At 35.6% G+C, this 18,398-nt stretch overlaps 1 protein-coding gene and 1 pseudogene across 3 annotated transcripts in view; one reads left to right on the forward strand and one right to left on the reverse strand.

Moving 5' to 3' along the window:
* Positions 1-18,398, reverse strand: part of ELAPOR2 (endosome-lysosome associated apoptosis and autophagy regulator family member 2) — a 337,228-nt gene that overhangs the window by 248,948 nt on the left and 69,882 nt on the right. The window lies entirely within an intron of this gene.
* LOC141493141 (heterogeneous nuclear ribonucleoprotein D0 pseudogene) lies at positions 12,590-13,352 on the forward strand (annotated as a pseudogene).

The following is an 18,398-nucleotide window of genomic DNA, read 5'->3' on the forward strand; positions in this document are numbered from 1 at the left end:
GAGGATTGAAGAGTAAAAAACAGTCATTATACCTCTACTACAGTTGTTACAAGGAAAAGGGGGACAAGGAGCCACTCAAAAAGTACTATGTAAACAAGAAGTGTCAATCACTTTCTTGGCAGAACCAAATGTTAGGCTAATTCCAATAAGATGAAAAGGAAGATCTGCACATACATTTTATTTTTTAAAAATTTAAATTTTAAAAGGATCCATTGGGGTGGCTAGGTGGCGCAGTGGATAGAGCACCAGCCCTGGAGTCAGGAGTACCTGAGTTCAAATCCAACCTCTAAGAAAAAAACTTCACCTGTGAATAGGGTAGACAATAACTATTAGTCACTGGTTATCTATCTCCTAGAACTTAATGAGGAAAAGGTAATCAGAAAAATAAAGAATTCCCAACTTTATCATCTAGATATAGGAAAGACCTGAGAAATAAAAGGGTCAGGCTTCACATTCAATTAGATTCAATAAGTATTTATCAAGTTTCTTCATTTCAATGTTTTACACTAAATACTGGGTTACAAAGATGAAAAGTGATACCATTAGTCTACAATATATAACACCTCTCAGACATCTGTTGCATTCTTTCCATTACATGGACACCATTCTATTTTGTCTCTTTTATACCACTGTAATAGATTCCCTGGTTCCATACCCTCCCGTTTCCAATACAGCTTTGGTATATCTGTCAAAATAATTTTCAAAAGGCACAAGTTGGATCATGTCACTCCTCTGCTCAAAAACTATCAGTGACTCCTCATTGCCTAGGATATTCCTTACAAGAAATTCAAAGTTCTTCACAGTTTGACTCTACCAATCTTGCCAGTTTTATTTCATACTACTCTTTGTCATAAACTCTATATTCTGGCTAGCTATTTTTCCCCCATTTCTTAGCCATGTCATCTTGGGCAAGATGCAACCTCTCTGGACCTCAGTTTTCTTAACTATAAAATGGGTTTGGACTAGAAGATAATGGCAAAATGGAACACTGGACCCAGAGTCAGGAAGACATGAGTTCAAATTCAGCCACAAGTAATTACTAACTATATGATTGAATAATTCAGTTGATTCTGCCTGAGTTTTCCCCATGTGTAAAATGGGATAACAGCTCCCAGGATTGTTGGAACAAATGAGATATAAGGCATAAAGCCCTTAGTACAGTGTCTGTGCTATGTTGTTAAATCATTTAGTTGGGTTCAATTCTTTGTGATCCCATTTATGGTGCTTTCTTGGCAAAAATACTGGAGTGGTCTGTCATTTTCTTCTCCAGGGTATCTATATTACAGTTGAAGAAACTGAGACAAATAGAGGTTAAATGATTTGCCTAGGGTCACACAAGCTAGTAACTATCTGAGGCTGGATATGAATCCAGGTTCTCCTGACTCAAAGCCCAGCATATTTAATAAATTATTCTTTTCCTTCCTTCCTTCCTTCTTTCCACCAAACTTTAATGTTCTGTGAGTCTTAGAATAAACCAGACATAAGGCATAAGCAGATACATTGAAAGAGGAAACATAGTTAATCCTCACCTGTCAATAGTCAAGATGAACAACGAATAGCAGGTTCATCATATCTGTAAAAGGGACATGGTGAGAAGGCCACAGTCAGCATGAAGATTCTGCCTGTGGTACATTAGATATAATTTATAGATGCTACTTACCTTTCTTTAAAGTCCCAGTGCCTAGCACAATTTGTAACATACAGTAGGATATAAGATACCACATACCTCAAGTACTGTAAGGAAAATAATTTTAAAGTATCTTAAAGTTTGTTGTAGGGGGCAGCAAGGTGGTGCAGTGGTGGGGGGGTGGCTAGGTGGTGCAGTGGATAAAGCACTGGCCCTGGAATCAGGAGTACCTGGGTTCAAATCCGGTCTCAGACACTTAATAATTACCTAGCTGTGTGGCCTTGGGCAAGCCACTTAACCCCATTTGCCTTGCAAAACCCTAAAAAAAAGTTTGTTGTTTTTTTTCAGTGATTCAGTCATATCTGACTCTTCATTATCCCACCAGGCCCTTCTACTTTTCACCATCTCATGAAGTCTGTCCAAACTTATGTTCATTGTTTTTATGACACTTTCAATCTCATCCTCTGCTATCCCTTTTTCCTTTTGCCTTCAATATTTCTCAACATTAGAGCTAAAATGAACGTTAAATTGTATTTATTATTATTATTATTATTATTATATTTTATATTATTACATTCCTCAATTCTCCTAGTTCTAAAATGGAAAAGATATCACTTTCTGACTATAATTTTCCAAAGAGTGCTGCAAAAATTCATTATTAATATTATTAATAGATCTAATTCCTAGCTCACGAAAGGGAACTAGGTGGCAGAAAATAAGACCAAAATATTATAATTCCTCTTTACATGATTTCTGAAAGATGTCACCTGATATCACTGGATCTCTATTGATGAAATAACATCTTCATTGTAATAAGGCAATCTTTTTATACTTTCCTAATTGACTCACTAAACTGCTTCCCATAATTATTATTATAGACCTTTCATTTCCAAGAACTCTTCATCCTTTCTTTCAAGCTGAAAACCTTGCTTCAGATTTCATGGGTGGGGAGGGCAATTCCTTGCCAAGAAACTCTCTCTTCTTCTCTCCTCTTCATCTCACATCACTCAAATGTCTTCTACTACTATCTTCACCCATATTTCTTAAAGCAGTGGCCCTAGTTTTCAGAAAAAAAGCTACCTATAGCCTTACAAAAAAAATGCTCCAGAGTGATTAGAGAAATGCAATGTAAAACAGCTCTGAGGTACTAGCTCACATCTATCAGATTGTTTAAAATGACAAAAAAAGAAAACTGATAAATGTTGGAGGAATGTGGGAAAACTGGGACACTAATGCACCGTTGGTGGAATTGTGAACTGATCCAACAATTCTGGAGAGCAATATGGAACTGGGCCCAAAGAGCTATAAAACCATGCATACCCTTTGATCCAGCAATACCTATTAGGACTTTATCTCAAAGACATAAAAAAATGAAAAATTCATTTATATTGGCTCTTTTTGTGGTAGCTAAAAATTGGAAATCAAGAGGATAATCATCAATTGGGGAAATAGCTAAACAAGCTATGGTATATGATTGTGATGGAATATTATTGTGTCACTAGAAATGACAAGCAGGATGAGTTTAAAAAAAATTGAAAAGGGGGTGGAGCCAAGATGGCAGCTTGAAGGCAGCATTTCACAGAAAGTCATTCCCCAATAAACCCCAAAAGCCATCAAATGATGACTCTTGCCAAAATTTAGAGGGGCAGAACCCACAGAAATACTGAGTGATACATTTTTCCCAGTCCAAGATAACTTAGAAGTTCCACAAAGGTATGTTTCACCAGGACTGAGGGATGGAAAAAGCCCCAGCCACAGTTCAGTTCAGCGCAGCCCAGCCCAGCCTAGCCCAGCCCAGGGATCACTGGGAACAGCTTGAAGGGGCGGTGACAGAACTCTGCTGCACCAGAATGAGTGTGGAGTGAAGAGTACCAGCCTCAGAGTAGCCCTGCAGCAAAAACCTGCAGTGGGAATCTAAGAAAACCAGCCTGCACCCCCAGAGCAAAGCCCCAGACAGTAAGGGGGTCAGGAGAGACTGCAGAAATCTCTCTACTCTCCCTGGGGTAGGACTCTGCTGTTTGCCCACACTCAGATCCAAGTTGCAATTTGGCCTTCCATACTAAGATTGCAGGGCCCCTCCTCACAGCTTCAGGGCAGGGGGGAGTACCTGGGGTCATCTACATATCAAAGCACAGGCAAGAGAACATAAGACCTTGGAGGAATAATCCTACTGGGACATCCCCCCCCCAAAAAAAAACCCCAAAGTGGGTGTCCCAACCCAATAATACTCAAAAACTCAGGAAGAACCCCAAAACCAGGCACAGGCTGGAGAAATGAGTAAGCAGAGAAAAAAGAGGACTACCATTGAGAAATTCTTTGTCTATGATCCCAAGAAGAATCAAAATACTCAATCTGAAGATGAGGAAGTACAAGCTCCTGCATCTAAAGTCTCCAAAAACATGAAAGTTGGACTCCCTTACTTGATTTGAAACTCAAGTAAGGGAGATAGAAGAAAAATTGGGAAAAGAAATGAGAGAGATGCAGTTATTGAGGAGAAGAATGCTTTAAAAAAGCAGAATTGGCCAGATGGAAAAGGAGATAAGAAAACTCTTTGAAGAAAACAAATCCTTCAGATGTAGAATGGAGCTAAAGGAAACTGATGACTTTACAAGAAGTCAAGACACAATATTTCAAAGTCAAAAGAATGAAAAATTAAAAGAAAATGTGAAACATCTTATTGAAAAAAACAACCGATAAGGAAAACAGATTCAGGAAAATTAATTTTAAAATTATTGGAATACCTGGCAGTCATGATTAGGAAAAGAGTCTTGACCTCATTTTTAAAGAAATCCTACAGGAAAATTGCCCTGATATCCTAAAAGCAGAGGGCAAAATAGAAATTGAGAGAATCCACCTATCTCCCCCAGAAAGAAATCCCAAAAAAAAAAAGACCCCCAGGAATATTATAGCCAAGTTCCAGAACTCCCAAGTCAAAGAGAAAATATTACAAGCAGCCAGGACACAATTCAAATATCATAGAGCTGCAGTCAGGATCACACAGGACTTAGCAGCAACTATATTAAGAGCTCATAGGGCTTGGAATATAATATTCTGGAAGGCAAAAGAGTTTGGAATGCAACCGAGAGTCAACTACCCAACAAAACTGAACATCCTCTTCCAGGGAAAAGATGGACTTTCAATGAACCAGGGGAATTTCAAATGGTCCTGTTGAAATGACCAGAGCTGAACAGAAAGTTTGATCTTCAAATACAGGACTCAGGTGAACCACAGAGAGCAGAGGAGAAGGGTAAAATATGAGGGACTTAATGATGATGAACTGCATGTATTCCGGCATAGAAAAAAAATGATACTGATAATACTCATGAAATTTCTCATTTAATAGAGCAGATAGAAGGAGTTTCTATAGATGAAGCACAGGAGAGAGCTGAATTTGAAGATATATTGTAAAATTGAGTCAATGACTAAAAGGGAAAATGTAATGGGAGTAAGAGAAAGGAAAAGTGGAATAGGCTAAGATATTTCATATAGTATATACATATATATTTTTTACAATGAGCTTTTGCAATGATATGGAAGGGAGAAAAGTGAGGGGGAATGAGAGAACTTTCACTCTCATCAGAAAGGGCTCAGAGAGGAAATAGCATACACACTCAATAGGGTATAGACATCTAGAGTAAAAAGGAGAGAAGGGGGGAAAGGGGGAAGGGGGGATGTGGGTGATAAAAGAGAGGGTAGATCATAGAAGAGAATAGTCAGTTATAACACATTTTCTTTTTTACTTCTTGCAAGGGGCAGGGATTGGGTGGCCTGTCTGGGATCACAGGCCGGGTGGTTGCTGGGCCTAAGGAGTGGTATGTGGGCCCAGGGCCCCTTGGCCCCAGGGCTGGTGATCAGCCTACTGTGCCACTCAGCTACCCTACAACACATTTTAGAAGAGGGACAGAGTGAAAGGAGAGAGAAAATATAATATATGGTAGTAGGGAGGAATGGATGGAAGGAATTGAAATCAGCAACAGCACCAGTGGGAAAATACGGAGGTAACTTTTATGATGGACTTATCATAAAGAATGTGATCCACCTGAGACAGAGTTGATGATATCAGAACACAGAATGAAACACGTTTTTTTCTCTTTCCTTTACTTTATTTCTCATGAGGGTCTATATTTTTTTTGGGGGGGAGGTATTATATTTGCTCTTAAACAAGAGTATTTTAGTAATGTATAAAAAATTACTCGTACAAAAATATTCATACCAGCTCTGTTCGTATTGGCAAAAAATTGGAAATTAAGTAAATGTCCTTCAATTAGGGAATGGCTTAACAAAATGTGGTATATGTTTATGATGGAATACTATTAGAAGCCAGGAGGGATGGGAATTCAGGGAAACCTGGAAAGATTTGCACCTACTGATGCTGACTGAGATGAGCAGAACCAGAGGAACACTGTGCAGCCTAGCAGCAACATGGGGATGATGACCAACCTTGATAGATATGCTTATTCCACTAGTGCAACAATCAGGCACAATACTTTACTTTTCTTCCTTAAGGATATGATTTCTCTCTCATCACATTCAATTTAGATCAATGCATACCACGGAAATAATGTAAAGACTAACAGACTGCCATTACTCTCCTGATACTCCTCCTGACTCTTCATTGGGAAAGATACCTGGATACAAAAACAAGCAAGTAAAACAGTCTCTGCCCTAATGGAAGGACACAACAAATAGAGATAACTACAAAGGAGATAAGGAAGGTAAAGATTTGGAAATGGCTAAAGGTGCTGTGGTGGCCTAATTACAGGTAAATAAGGTAATAGTTCACCTTTCAGAGTTCCAGGGGCAGAATCTTAGTTCTGGTGATAAGAGTAAGATGACCAGAGTGCAGGTATCATGGTTTGAGAGTTGATGGAGCCCAACCTACATATCTGTATCTATCTATCTATCTATCTATCTATCTATCTATCTATCTATCTAACAAACTGGGACTACAGGTCCAAAGCTTTGAGAAATCAAGACATGATAGTCCAAGTTGGCCAATGATTCAGGGCAGCAGCCTTTGAGAAGCATCTAGATGGGCACTAAATATGGGTTAGCGTATAGGTTAAAAAAGGAAGTAGGTCTTCCAACTAGTGCTAAAATAATAAAAATAAGAGATATCATATATATGTGTGTGTATATATATATATATATATTTAATCAACCAATTTACCACCATTCCCATTATTATAAAGATAAATCAAATAAGACTACCCTTCTTTTTGAATCCTCCCACCCCCAAATCAGAATACTGATTTCATTACCTCTTTTTCTCTTCAAGTCTGTCATTGGTGTTTATTTTAATTTAATATCTCCTATATGAAACTCTTTGGAGAGGAATAGTATATACTGAAAATTTCCCTGGGCCTCACATTCCCCTGGAGATGTCCTCATTTCCTAGAACTGAATCATAAAGTACAATCAATAATACATTAACCAGCCTTTTTTGAAATGCCACACATCATCAGCCATGGCCCTGGTGAATTTTATTTTAAGAAGTTAATCCACCCTTTATTTTATTTTATTTTGAACGTCAGAGTATTAAGGAAAATTCTTGTTTCTTTTTCAGAACACATAAATCTTGAATTCATACTTAATGGCACTACATTTACATTAATATAACATAGTAACTTTGGAATGAGGAAAGTCACACCAATGTTGTTCACATAACAATTGCTATGATCTTCTTGAAAATCCTGAGGGTAAGATTAAAATAATATTTCCTATTCAACTCCCAAATTAAATAAGGCAGTCGATATGATGATTTTTAGGAAAATACTTTTTCCATAAAGAAACATTTGAAAAATAAAAAAATTAATAGTCATTCCAAGGATGTTACTACATCTGTGAATTACTTTTAGGAGGAGAGATTGTACCCTGATAACACTAAGATTTTATCTTTTGAGAAACTGCAAGAATTTCTTTTTTAAAAACTCAACCATTCATAATAAACTATTTCTTTTGATACATTCAGTCCTAGAATATTGAGTTATACAACAAAATGATCTAAGTCTTTCTCGGGTTTCCTCTTGCAAGACATAACATATTTATTGATAGGTTGAGAGAATAGGTTACTTGTAAGATTTTAACTCCTCTTCCATACCTAGTCCCTCTGTGGTAAGTCTTCCACCTATCTGAGGAGGTCAGTTAGCTATTTTGAGTTCAAAACTACTTTATTGTAAGATAATATTTTCCTCTTTTCTCAGTGTCCCAACTTTATCCAACCTCTCTTTTTTCATTTCATTTTTTCCAATTACATGCAAAGTTAATTTTCAAAATTCCTCCTTTTGCAAGCTTTTGAGTTCCACATTTTTCTACCTCCTTCCTACCTCACCTTGGCAGTGGTCAATCTGATATAGGTTGTACATGAAGAATCATGTTTTACATATTTCTATATTAGCCATGCAAAAGAAAAATTCCTCTCTCTCTCTCTCTCTCTCTCTCTCTCTCTCTCTCTCTCTCTCTCTCTTTTACTAAATTACCCATTTTATTTTACTTTCCTAAGATTTTAAAAACATTATCTCTCTCATCTTCTGTTCTCCAAAAACCAAGAATTACTGTTCTCATTTATTTTCTCCCTTGTTTCCACCTTGACTCTATTACTTTTTTTATTCTAAATTTTATCCTTTAGTGATCTCAATTATCACTTCTATGGATATGACTTTCCAATTTCTATATCTAATATGGCTTTAAGTTTTTTTTATCTGCTATGAGCTACAAGGACCAAAAGAAAAGTTGACTCAAATCAACCAGTCCCATTGAAGATGTTCAGAGTAATACATACAGTTAGAAGAGAGACCAGTATGTAGAGTCACTCCTCCAGGGAAAGCAAAGAGTCTAAACATCAGGGATTGAGGCCATCTGCCTTAGAAACATCAATAAAGAACAGTCAAAAAAGCCAAGTTATATTTTGCTACAATCACAAGGATATGAGTATGCGGTATATTTAAGAGGAAAATTCAGCACTGCTTTACCAGAACTGGGAATGGTAATGGAATAATGAAAAAATAGCATCTCAAAGGATAAGGGAACTCTTGGACAAAATAGACTGACACATGAATTCTATTCAATATTTAAATAAAAGAAATTCTTGCTCTCCTCTCTCTCTCTCTCTCTCTCTCTCTCTCTCTCTCTCCCTCTCTCTCTCTCTCTCTCTCTCTCTCTCTCTATATATATATATATATATATATATATATACATATATATATATATCTATATATCTATAAGCTCTTCTGAAATAGAGAAATTAATGAATTTTAACAATCTCGGATCCAGTTAGAGAAAAATGAAGCAGAGAAAGGGAATTATAAGCCAATATCACTAAAGATTTTTAATTTTAGATAAAATGCTGACATAAAGACTATAGTAATAAATTGAAAGCATGTTCATCATCATAACATTGGATTTATATGTAATGAAAATGTGTCTCATATTAGGAATTTTCCTAATAATATACATATTTTTAAAAATCCTATTTGTAGCACAAGAAAGAGGTATAAAAAAATAAAACAAAGATATATATATATATATATATATAATTATATATAGCTATTCCTATGACTGAACCTGATCTATAAAAGGTCAGAACTTAGGACTGTTAACCAACTGTTATATGCTCTTTCCCCTAATGTATGTTTTTTATTTTGTCATTGCATTCAACTTTCCTCATCAATTTCAATGGCTAAAACACTCCTGACATTATTTATGAAGGACCATGCTATTTTTAAAATTGATTAAAGTGATTAAAATCACTTCATTAGTTTTTTTATTCATCTTATGTTAACTGCCTTTATTTTCATCTTCTACTTAAACTTTATAAATATATTTTAATCAATATTCCCTATGCCATTACATTTGTTTATTCCAGTCAATGTCCCCTTTTTCTTCTCATTTAAGTCATTTTTTTCCCAATCTACAAGCTTTCATTCTTTAAAACAGTCTGTCCCTCTTGGACCAATAGTCTCTAAAAAAATTTAGTCTTTAGTTCTAAATGGGGTTTTTTTTGTGATTCTCTGAATTCTTATCTCCAAAAATCTAAAGGACATACTTTAGATTAATCTTAGATTTCCTCTCCTCTCCTATCATGAATTCTAAGATGGAATTATCACTTCCTGATAATCAGTTACTCATTATTTCTACCTCAACAAGAAGTTGTCCCGTATTGGTGAGAATCTGTTCCAGGAAAGCAATTCCTCTTAACTTTTGGAGAATGAAATTATCATCAAGGCAAATGCTTAGGATAGTGTTCCCATTTATACCTTCATACTGTTTCTGTGATATGCTTCTGAAACTCCTTAAATATTTTCTCCTTTTCTCCAGATGATTTCTAATATCTTACAATGATAATATTGCTCAAGCTTCCACTTCTATCTCTGTTAATATTCTGCCAAATGTTCTACACAATATTCTCCTACTTCCTCCCAAGAACACTGGATTCTCTCACATTAGTATATATTCTTAATTAGTGACTCCATTTTCTAAATTATTGTTGAGTATAGTTCTAGAAAAGTTCACTACATCAAATAAGGCAAGAGGAAAAATTAAAAAGAATAAATATGAGCTAAGAGGAAGATAAATATCTCCACTGGTAGGTAAAATGATGCCTTATTTTGAAAACCCAAAAACAAAACAAAAATTTAATCAGAGTACTAAATAATTACAGAAAAATAGCAAAAAATAAAATAAAAAATCAGCATTTTGCTGTAAAAATGCATTTAATATCTGAGAATAACCTACTCATAAATATAAAGAGAACCTATTTAAAGACAATTATAAAAATTTTTTGTAGAAATAGAGGAAGAACTTAAGAATTAGAGATATTCAATGTCTATAGTTAAGTTGAACTAATATTATAACTATGGAAATACTACTCAAATTTTATGTTATGCTAATCAAAAAGCATGCTCTTTTGAATTAGATAAAATAATTTTTAGGAAAAACCTAGAATATAAAGGAAATTATTAAAATATGAAAAGTCAAATTGGGAACTTATGCCCCAATATCTCAAATTATGCTACAAAGCAATAATTATAAAAAACTATTTACTAACAGGTCTCAAAAATAGAATTGCAAGCTATTAAAAATCAATATAGGGGTGGCTAGGTGGTGTAGTAGATAAAGCACTGGCCTTGGAGTCTGTAGTACCTGGGTTCAAATCCCATCTCAGACACTTAATAATTTACCTAGCTATGTGGCCTTGGGCAAGCCACTTAACCTCATTTGCCTTGCAAAAAAACCTAAAAAAAAACAATATAACCTTGAAGTTTATAACCTGTATACTGGGAGATATGACTAAAAAATCAGAATGTGAGTGTTGAAGAGGCTGGAGAAAGATAAACACATTAGTGCATTGTTGGTAGAGCTGTAAATTACTACAACCATTTTTGGAAAATTTAGAATTATGAAAATAAAGTAACTAAAATGTCTATGTCCTAAAAATTCCATTACTAGATTTATATAACAAAGAGACCAATGTTTAGAGGAAAGTCCCCAAAATATTTATAGCAATTGATAGCAAAGAATTGCATACAAAATAGATACTTTTAACAAAACTATTTGCTACTATGAAAGGAAGCATGGTGCTGTGAGTAGAGATCTGCTCCTAGAGTCAGAAAGATTCACATTTAAGCCCTTCCTCTGACACATACTGCCTCTATCAATGTCAGCAAGTCATTTATCTTCTCAATACTCTTATCAATGTTTCTTAGACTATAAATTGCAGAGATGGTACCAATCTACTTTGATAGGGTGAATTTCCTTACTAGAAATTTCTCTATGCTAATAAAAGCATAGAAACAGTTTCTACCTCTATCTGATGCAGGTTTATTTTTTAAATAGAAAAATAGGTTAGAAAATCATGAGCTAGGATCAGATGTGCATGATAGTTTAGTGTTCCATATCTGAAGGTCATAAAATAATGGGAGAGGAAATCATTATTCAACAATATCTCTTTGGTAATTGAATAGCGCTTTGGTGAAAATACTGGGAGCAAGCACACATACAACAAATCATCATTTCATAAATAATTGGGACAAGTGGACTATTACATCTTTTACAACTTTAGAAAGGTGAAAAAACCTATTAGCATCCATGACCCAGAAGAAACTATAAAAGACAAAATAGAAAAATTCAACTACATGAAATTAAAAGGCTTCTGAAAAGTAAAAAAACAATACATCCATAATAAAAGGAACTGACTGGGTGTTTAAAAAAAATCTGTAAGTAAATAATAATGGCTAATATTTATACAGTATTTTAAAGTTTGCAAAACACTTCAGAGATTGTATCTTATTTGATCCTCAGAATAATTCTGTTAGGTAGAAGCTATTATTATTCTCATTTTTCAGATGAGGAAACTGTCACCAAGTGAAGTTTAGCCAGAGGTCAGATAAATCAGTTATTAAGAATATGAAGTCAGATTTGAATTTGGTCCTCCTGATTGTACATCCTCCCCACCAGTTATACAAATGAACAAAAATGGGCTATTCTCCAACAGAGAAGTGGTCAAAGAATGTGAAAAGGCAATTCTTGAAAGAGGAAGCATAAATGATGAAAAACCATACAAAAGAAGTAATCTCTTTAGCAATCAGAGAAAAATTCAAAGAAATGGTAGGTAATGGTGCCAATCAAAACCAAGGCTTAACTTTCCATCCCGTACAAGACTTGTCAATATCCTTTCAATCACTCTTCTCTGCACAATCTACTAAATGTGCTGTTTTTTCTTTACCATTCCACGTGCATTCCCCCCTGCACTTCTACACTACAACACGTGGGCTGTCTATTTGTTACCTCTTAAACTTCCCACATGAACAGTCAACTTCCTTTCCCCATCACAGTTGTCAGCATTTTTGCCACTTAATACGTTTGCTTTCCTTGGCTATTCTGTACATTTCATTATTCATCCCTGAGTTACCTGATATCTTGATTTTTCAGAGATTATTATCCCATAATTTGTGGTCCTACTGGGAAGAGATATCCAACTCAAACAGAAACAAATTCCTAGGTGCGCCCCGGCGCCAGGAGCAACGAGGAGGACGAAGGCCGTGCCAACTCCTCCCCACGGCACTCCGAAGCAGCCATGGCACGGCGGGGAGAATGGAACATGTTTACAGGAGGCCTTAGCTGGGATGCTACCAAGAAGGGTCTGGAGGATGACTTTCCCCAGTTGGGTGAAGTTGTAGACTGCACCCTCAAGCTACATCCAACCACAGGGCGATCAAGGGGTTTTGGCTTTGTACTATTTAGAGAATTGGAGAGCGTAGATAATAAGGTCGTGGACCAGAAAGAACACAAACTGAATGGCAAAGTGATTGACCCTAAAAGGGCCAAAGCCATGAAAACAAAAGAACCTGTTAAAAAAAAATTTTTGTTGGTGGCCTTTCTCCAGATACACCTGGAAGAGAAAATAAGGGAGTACTTTGGTGGTTTTGGTGAGGTGGAATCTATAGAGCTCCCCATGGGCAAGACCAACAAGAGGTGTGGATTCTGCTTTTATCACTTTTAAGGAAGAACCAGTGAAAAAAAAATAATGGAAAAGAAATATCACCACCTTAGTCTTAGTAAATGTGAAGTAAAAGTAGCCGTCAAAGGAGCAGTATCAGCAGCAGCAGCAGTGGGGTTCCAGGGGAGGATTTGCAGGATGGGCTGTGGAAGACGTGGTGTCCAGCAGCGTGGTTATGGGAAAGTGTCCGGGCCAGGCGGTCATCAAAACAGCTACAAACCGTACTAAATTAGTCCATCTGCAACCTCTCCCCAGAAGGTGGAGAAGCAGTATTTTCCAATTTGAAGATTCATTTGAAGGTGGCTTGTGCCACTTGCTAATAGCAGTTCAAACTAAATTTTTTTGTATCAAGTCCCTGAATGAAAGTATGACCTTGGGTCCCTCTGAAGATTTAATTCAGAGTTCTCATTAAAAAACAAAATTTGATTTGTTTTATTTCTTAATTGCTATGCTTCAGAATGAATTTGTGTTTTATGCCCCTCTCCAGTATTGTAGAACAAGTCTTGTGTTAAAAGCCCAGTGTGACCCTGTCATGATGTAGTAGTTAGTGTCTTACTGGTTTTTTAATAAATCCTTTTGTATATTAAAAAAAAGAAGAAAATTCCTATTGATTTAGAAAACCACAAATTAACATAATCTATGTTTTTATATCTTTATTTTGTTAAACATTTCCCAATTACATTTTAATGTTTGCCATTATTTTATTCAAATGAAAATGATTGTGTTTATTTTGTAATTTGGTTGTCATTATTACTATTTTGTTTTTCTTTTTAAAACAATCTATAGGGGCGGCTATGTGGCTCAGTGGATAGGGGGCAGCTAGGTGGCTCAGTGGACAGAGCACCAGCCCCAGAGTCAGGAGTACCTGAGTTTGAATTTGCCCTCAGACACTAATTACGTAGCTCTGTGGCCTTGGGCAAGCCACTTAACCCCATTGCCTTGCAAAAAAAAAACTAAAACAAAACTCAATCTATAGATATAAAATCAATGGGTATTAGACAAAATTATTTTTTCTTCTTTTTCTGTTTTCCTTGTTCTTGATTTATATTTGAATTTTAACTCTCAAACTTTTTGTCATATTCAATTTTATTTTTCTTGCTTTCTTTTATTTAGCTCCTATTTGTACATGGGCATATAGATCAGAAGAAGTAAAAATATTTTTTTTGAGATTCTCTCCCCTTCTTCATGATATAGCTACCACCCTGTACTGGGTTCTCATTACCCCCTTGCCAGACCATTATTACATCCTCAATTTAAATTGAGTTCCTCATGTTATTCTTCCTATACCACTACCAAAATCATTTTCCTACTACATAGGCCTGAAATATCACTTCTTTGTTCAAAAATTATAACTCCACTGTTTGTAATATGAAATGCAAACATCTTCAACCTAACTCCATTCTACCTTTTCAGTCTCATTTCCCTTCCAGTACTCCAGACAAATTTGGTGAGCTGTTCCTTGACTTCTGCTCTGTCGGTTAAGTCAAGCCATTGGCTCCTGCCTGGAACATAATCTTCTCATCTCTACCCATTGAATTAGATTGATCTGGACTCTCCTTTGCTCCTATCCTGATACTCTATCCTAGATCATATGTAATATTGATTGTGGTTCTTTTCTTGAAGGCACAGATTTCAAGAGAGAGGAGCAACAGGTGAATTCGAGAATCATAGGTGCTCTAGAGATTGAAGTCTTTCTGCTCTAATTGATTTTGAGGGGTGAGAATGTTTCAGAAAGATGCCAACACAGTCATATCAGAGCACTGTTCCAACTTACCTAAGAAAGAGGCCACCTAACCAAGTGGTGAACAAAAGGATAGGAGGTTATTGAGGAGGTGATATACCTGTGATGACAATGTACTGGCTGGGGTCTAGTCAAAGACTGCTGGGGGGCTGATGATAAAAGTAGTAGATGTAGGAGCACCTTTGGCTTTCCCACTTTAATTTGTTCTGTAGAAGTTGTCTATTCCCCACTTAACTTTCTGACTACTCTCTTCATCATAGGTTTATGAGAATGAGAGGAGAGATGGGTAAGGATGGAAGATAAAACACACCCAGACTAAGAATTCTCCTGGTTAAATTCATATTTTAGTCAATATTCTATACTGACCTGTGTTCTTTACCATGTTTCAGGTTCAATCCTTCCTTAATAACTTGATCAGTGGTCAAATATTTATTCAACAATTATTTAAGTACCTATTATATGTAAAGTGCTATACAAGATATTATGATTATATAATACATATAAGGACCAGTCTAAATTAGAAGAAAAGAAAAAATTAAAAGCTAATACAAGATGTCCCAAGTTAATACATGATTAATTGCCAAATAATTGAAAATACAAAATAAGTTTTGTGAGTTCATAGAAGAATAAGATTACAAAAAGAAGTGTATAAGAAGAGTCCATTAGGACCTAGGCTTTCAACTGGGCCTTAAAGGATAAAGATTTTCATAGACAAAGAAAAGGAAGGAAGACACTCCAGAGTAGGAGAATTAAATAAGAAAAGGAACAGAATTTGAAAATATAAATTATGTTTAGGTGATGGATTGTAAACCAGTTTGTTTGAAATGGAGGATTTATGTTGGAAGTAGCAAGAAAAAAAAGATTAGAAAGACAATTTGAGATCCAAAAGTAGAGGATTCTTACTCTCAAACGCTCTGGGCTTTATCCTGCAAGTCATTGAAAGTTTTTATTCATAGTAAGTAATATATGATCAAATACATCTCACATTCCATGAAGTCTTTAATACACACTATTGTTCTCTTTGTATATTGTCCAGATAACAGTAAGCATATATAATTTTTCCATTCTCTGAGTCTTTCCCATGACTATAAACCCCTAAGGACAAATTTTTCATCGTCTTCTCTTTTCACCTGGCTCTCAACATAAATGCATCTGTGGATGCTACATTGAAAATACTGTCAATAATATACACTCAGCCAACAAAAACTTGATCATCCAGTCAGAAGGAAAGAGCACTTCAGATTTAATTCATTTAAACATATCAGAATTTGAAATATGAAAGAAGGAATGGTATGTTCTCATATAGCACTCAATGAAATAATTATACTTCATTAAGCATTTCTTTTTCTTAATGCAATTAATATTACATAATAACTAATGAAACCTCATATGTCCTGGAACAGTGTCCTTCCCATAAAATGTAGACAACAAATTGAATTGAGAAACATCCGGATTTCAGTTCTTTTTCTCCAAAGATAGTTTTATCTATGTCACACTAATACGAACTGCTCTCACACAGATGTGATGCCTTAATTGCAACTTGATAACCACCTCCTTAGCCATCTCAAACATGAGTAACAATAAGGCTCTGAGTTTTTACAGCTCCTATCTCTGAGCAAAAGAGCTATAATATAGACAAATGACAGACAAAAGGGGAAATTGTGGAGTCTTGGACTAGCTATCATCAAGCATGCCCTTCCCAGAGATCTCTATCCAGAAAGGTAAACGTGAATTCATAAATATTTTATATATTTTCCAGGGATGTCAATGGCAACTGCCAAAGGAAGATGGTATTGTTGCTAACCTTTATGGTTAAATGTGAAACCCTAAACGGAGATATTTCAGTGAGAGGAGTTGAACAGAAACAGTGGTCTAATGATTCCAAAGAATAGAATTGTATCAGAGTCATGACAAATTAACAAATGGAGAAAGAAACCAGAGTAGAAAAAAGACAGAATGTGTTGCTCCAGAAAGCAAAAGCTTAGGATACAACCTGCTAAAATAGTTGGTGACTAATAAGCAACCAAACAACAAGATTTTTAGCAAGTACTTACCATTTATCAAGCACCATGCTAGGTGATAAAGATACAAACATAAAGAGAAAATATTTCCTGCCTTCAAGGAGTTTTCATTCTAGTATGGGACATGATATATGCATAAATTAGTATAAATAAGACCAAAACAGACAAGGTCCAAGTACAGGAAATCCACTGAACAAGAACTTATGGGAAGAATCAATGAAAAAAGACAAGATTAAAAACAACAACAAAGAATGGGATTAAAAAAAGGATTCTTATAAGAAGAGTTTGGGGAGTCACTGAACCAGTTTATGGAAGGAGGTAGCAAGAGAGAGCAGTTTTAACCAAATATTTTTTAACAGTAAACTTGGGGTCAAAAAAAAGTTCTTACTCTTCCAAGGGGGCTACTGTCATTAATTTCAACAGAACTCAGCAAATACTCATTATTTAATAGATTTTGGGGATACAAAGGTAAACAATGATCATCCATGATCCAAAGCAATTTACAAACTAGTAAGGGATAGATAACATGCAGAATCTCCTGCCTCAATAAACTTTTCTTTCTCCTTGAACTGTTCCTTCTTTAGCCTTACAGTTAAGAGAATAGCTTCAGGAAATTAATTTGTCTGACTTTGGGGGGGTGAGTGTGGGACCTTCTCCTTCCCCAGATATGTATATTCTGTGAACTAAAGGGGGTGGGGGAGACTCACAGGGGTTTAATAAACTAGTATAACCCTTCTAAAGTGTCCAATAGAGAATCTCCCTTTCTTAAGGGACACTTTTTTCCTTTTCTGCCAATCCCCACCAGTGTTTGCTCACTCTCTCTTGATCTCTCTTTCCCTTTATATGTGTAAATATAACACATTTATGGTTTGCAAAGCACTTCATAAATATTAGCTCATTTTATACTTCAATATCCTGAGAAGTTAATTATTATCATCCTCATTTTACAGGTGAGGAAACAAAAAGAGTTTAAGTAACTTATCCAATGCTGACATACCTAGTAAATTACCTCAAATTGGATTTGAATTCAGATCTTCCTGATTCCAAGTCCAACACTCTATCTGCTGTGTCACTTAGCTTCCTATATATTTGTGTATACCCCCCCACATACACACATACTCACAGAGCTAGACACACACATATTAAGCTTTGATGTTTCAACACAAATTTTGATCTCAAAGTTAAGAAAAAAAATTCAACTAAGGAGATGCTAAAAATGAACTTTTCAGCACTTTTGAAAGAAAAATCTACACATTCTATGGGAAAGAAGGACAAAAAAGGAGGATTCATTAATAAAGTGTTGGACACCTAAGGGAGGAGAAAAGCAACAACACTCAGCTACATTCCCTAGGTTAGTTGTAGACTTGGAATTGCAATTACCTTAAGAACAGGAGCAGAGTGAGATGGTTTCTTCTTTTACAATATGAATATTTTAAAATAAGATTTTGTCAATTGTCTTCCCCAAATGTTGTTATTGGGTGTGTTCAGGGCTAGATGACTGAAAGGAGATGG

Source organism: Macrotis lagotis, chromosome 7 (assembly GCF_037893015.1).
Source record: "Macrotis lagotis isolate mMagLag1 chromosome 7, bilby.v1.9.chrom.fasta, whole genome shotgun sequence".
Lineage (NCBI taxonomy): Eukaryota > Metazoa > Chordata > Mammalia > Peramelemorphia > Peramelidae > Macrotis > Macrotis lagotis.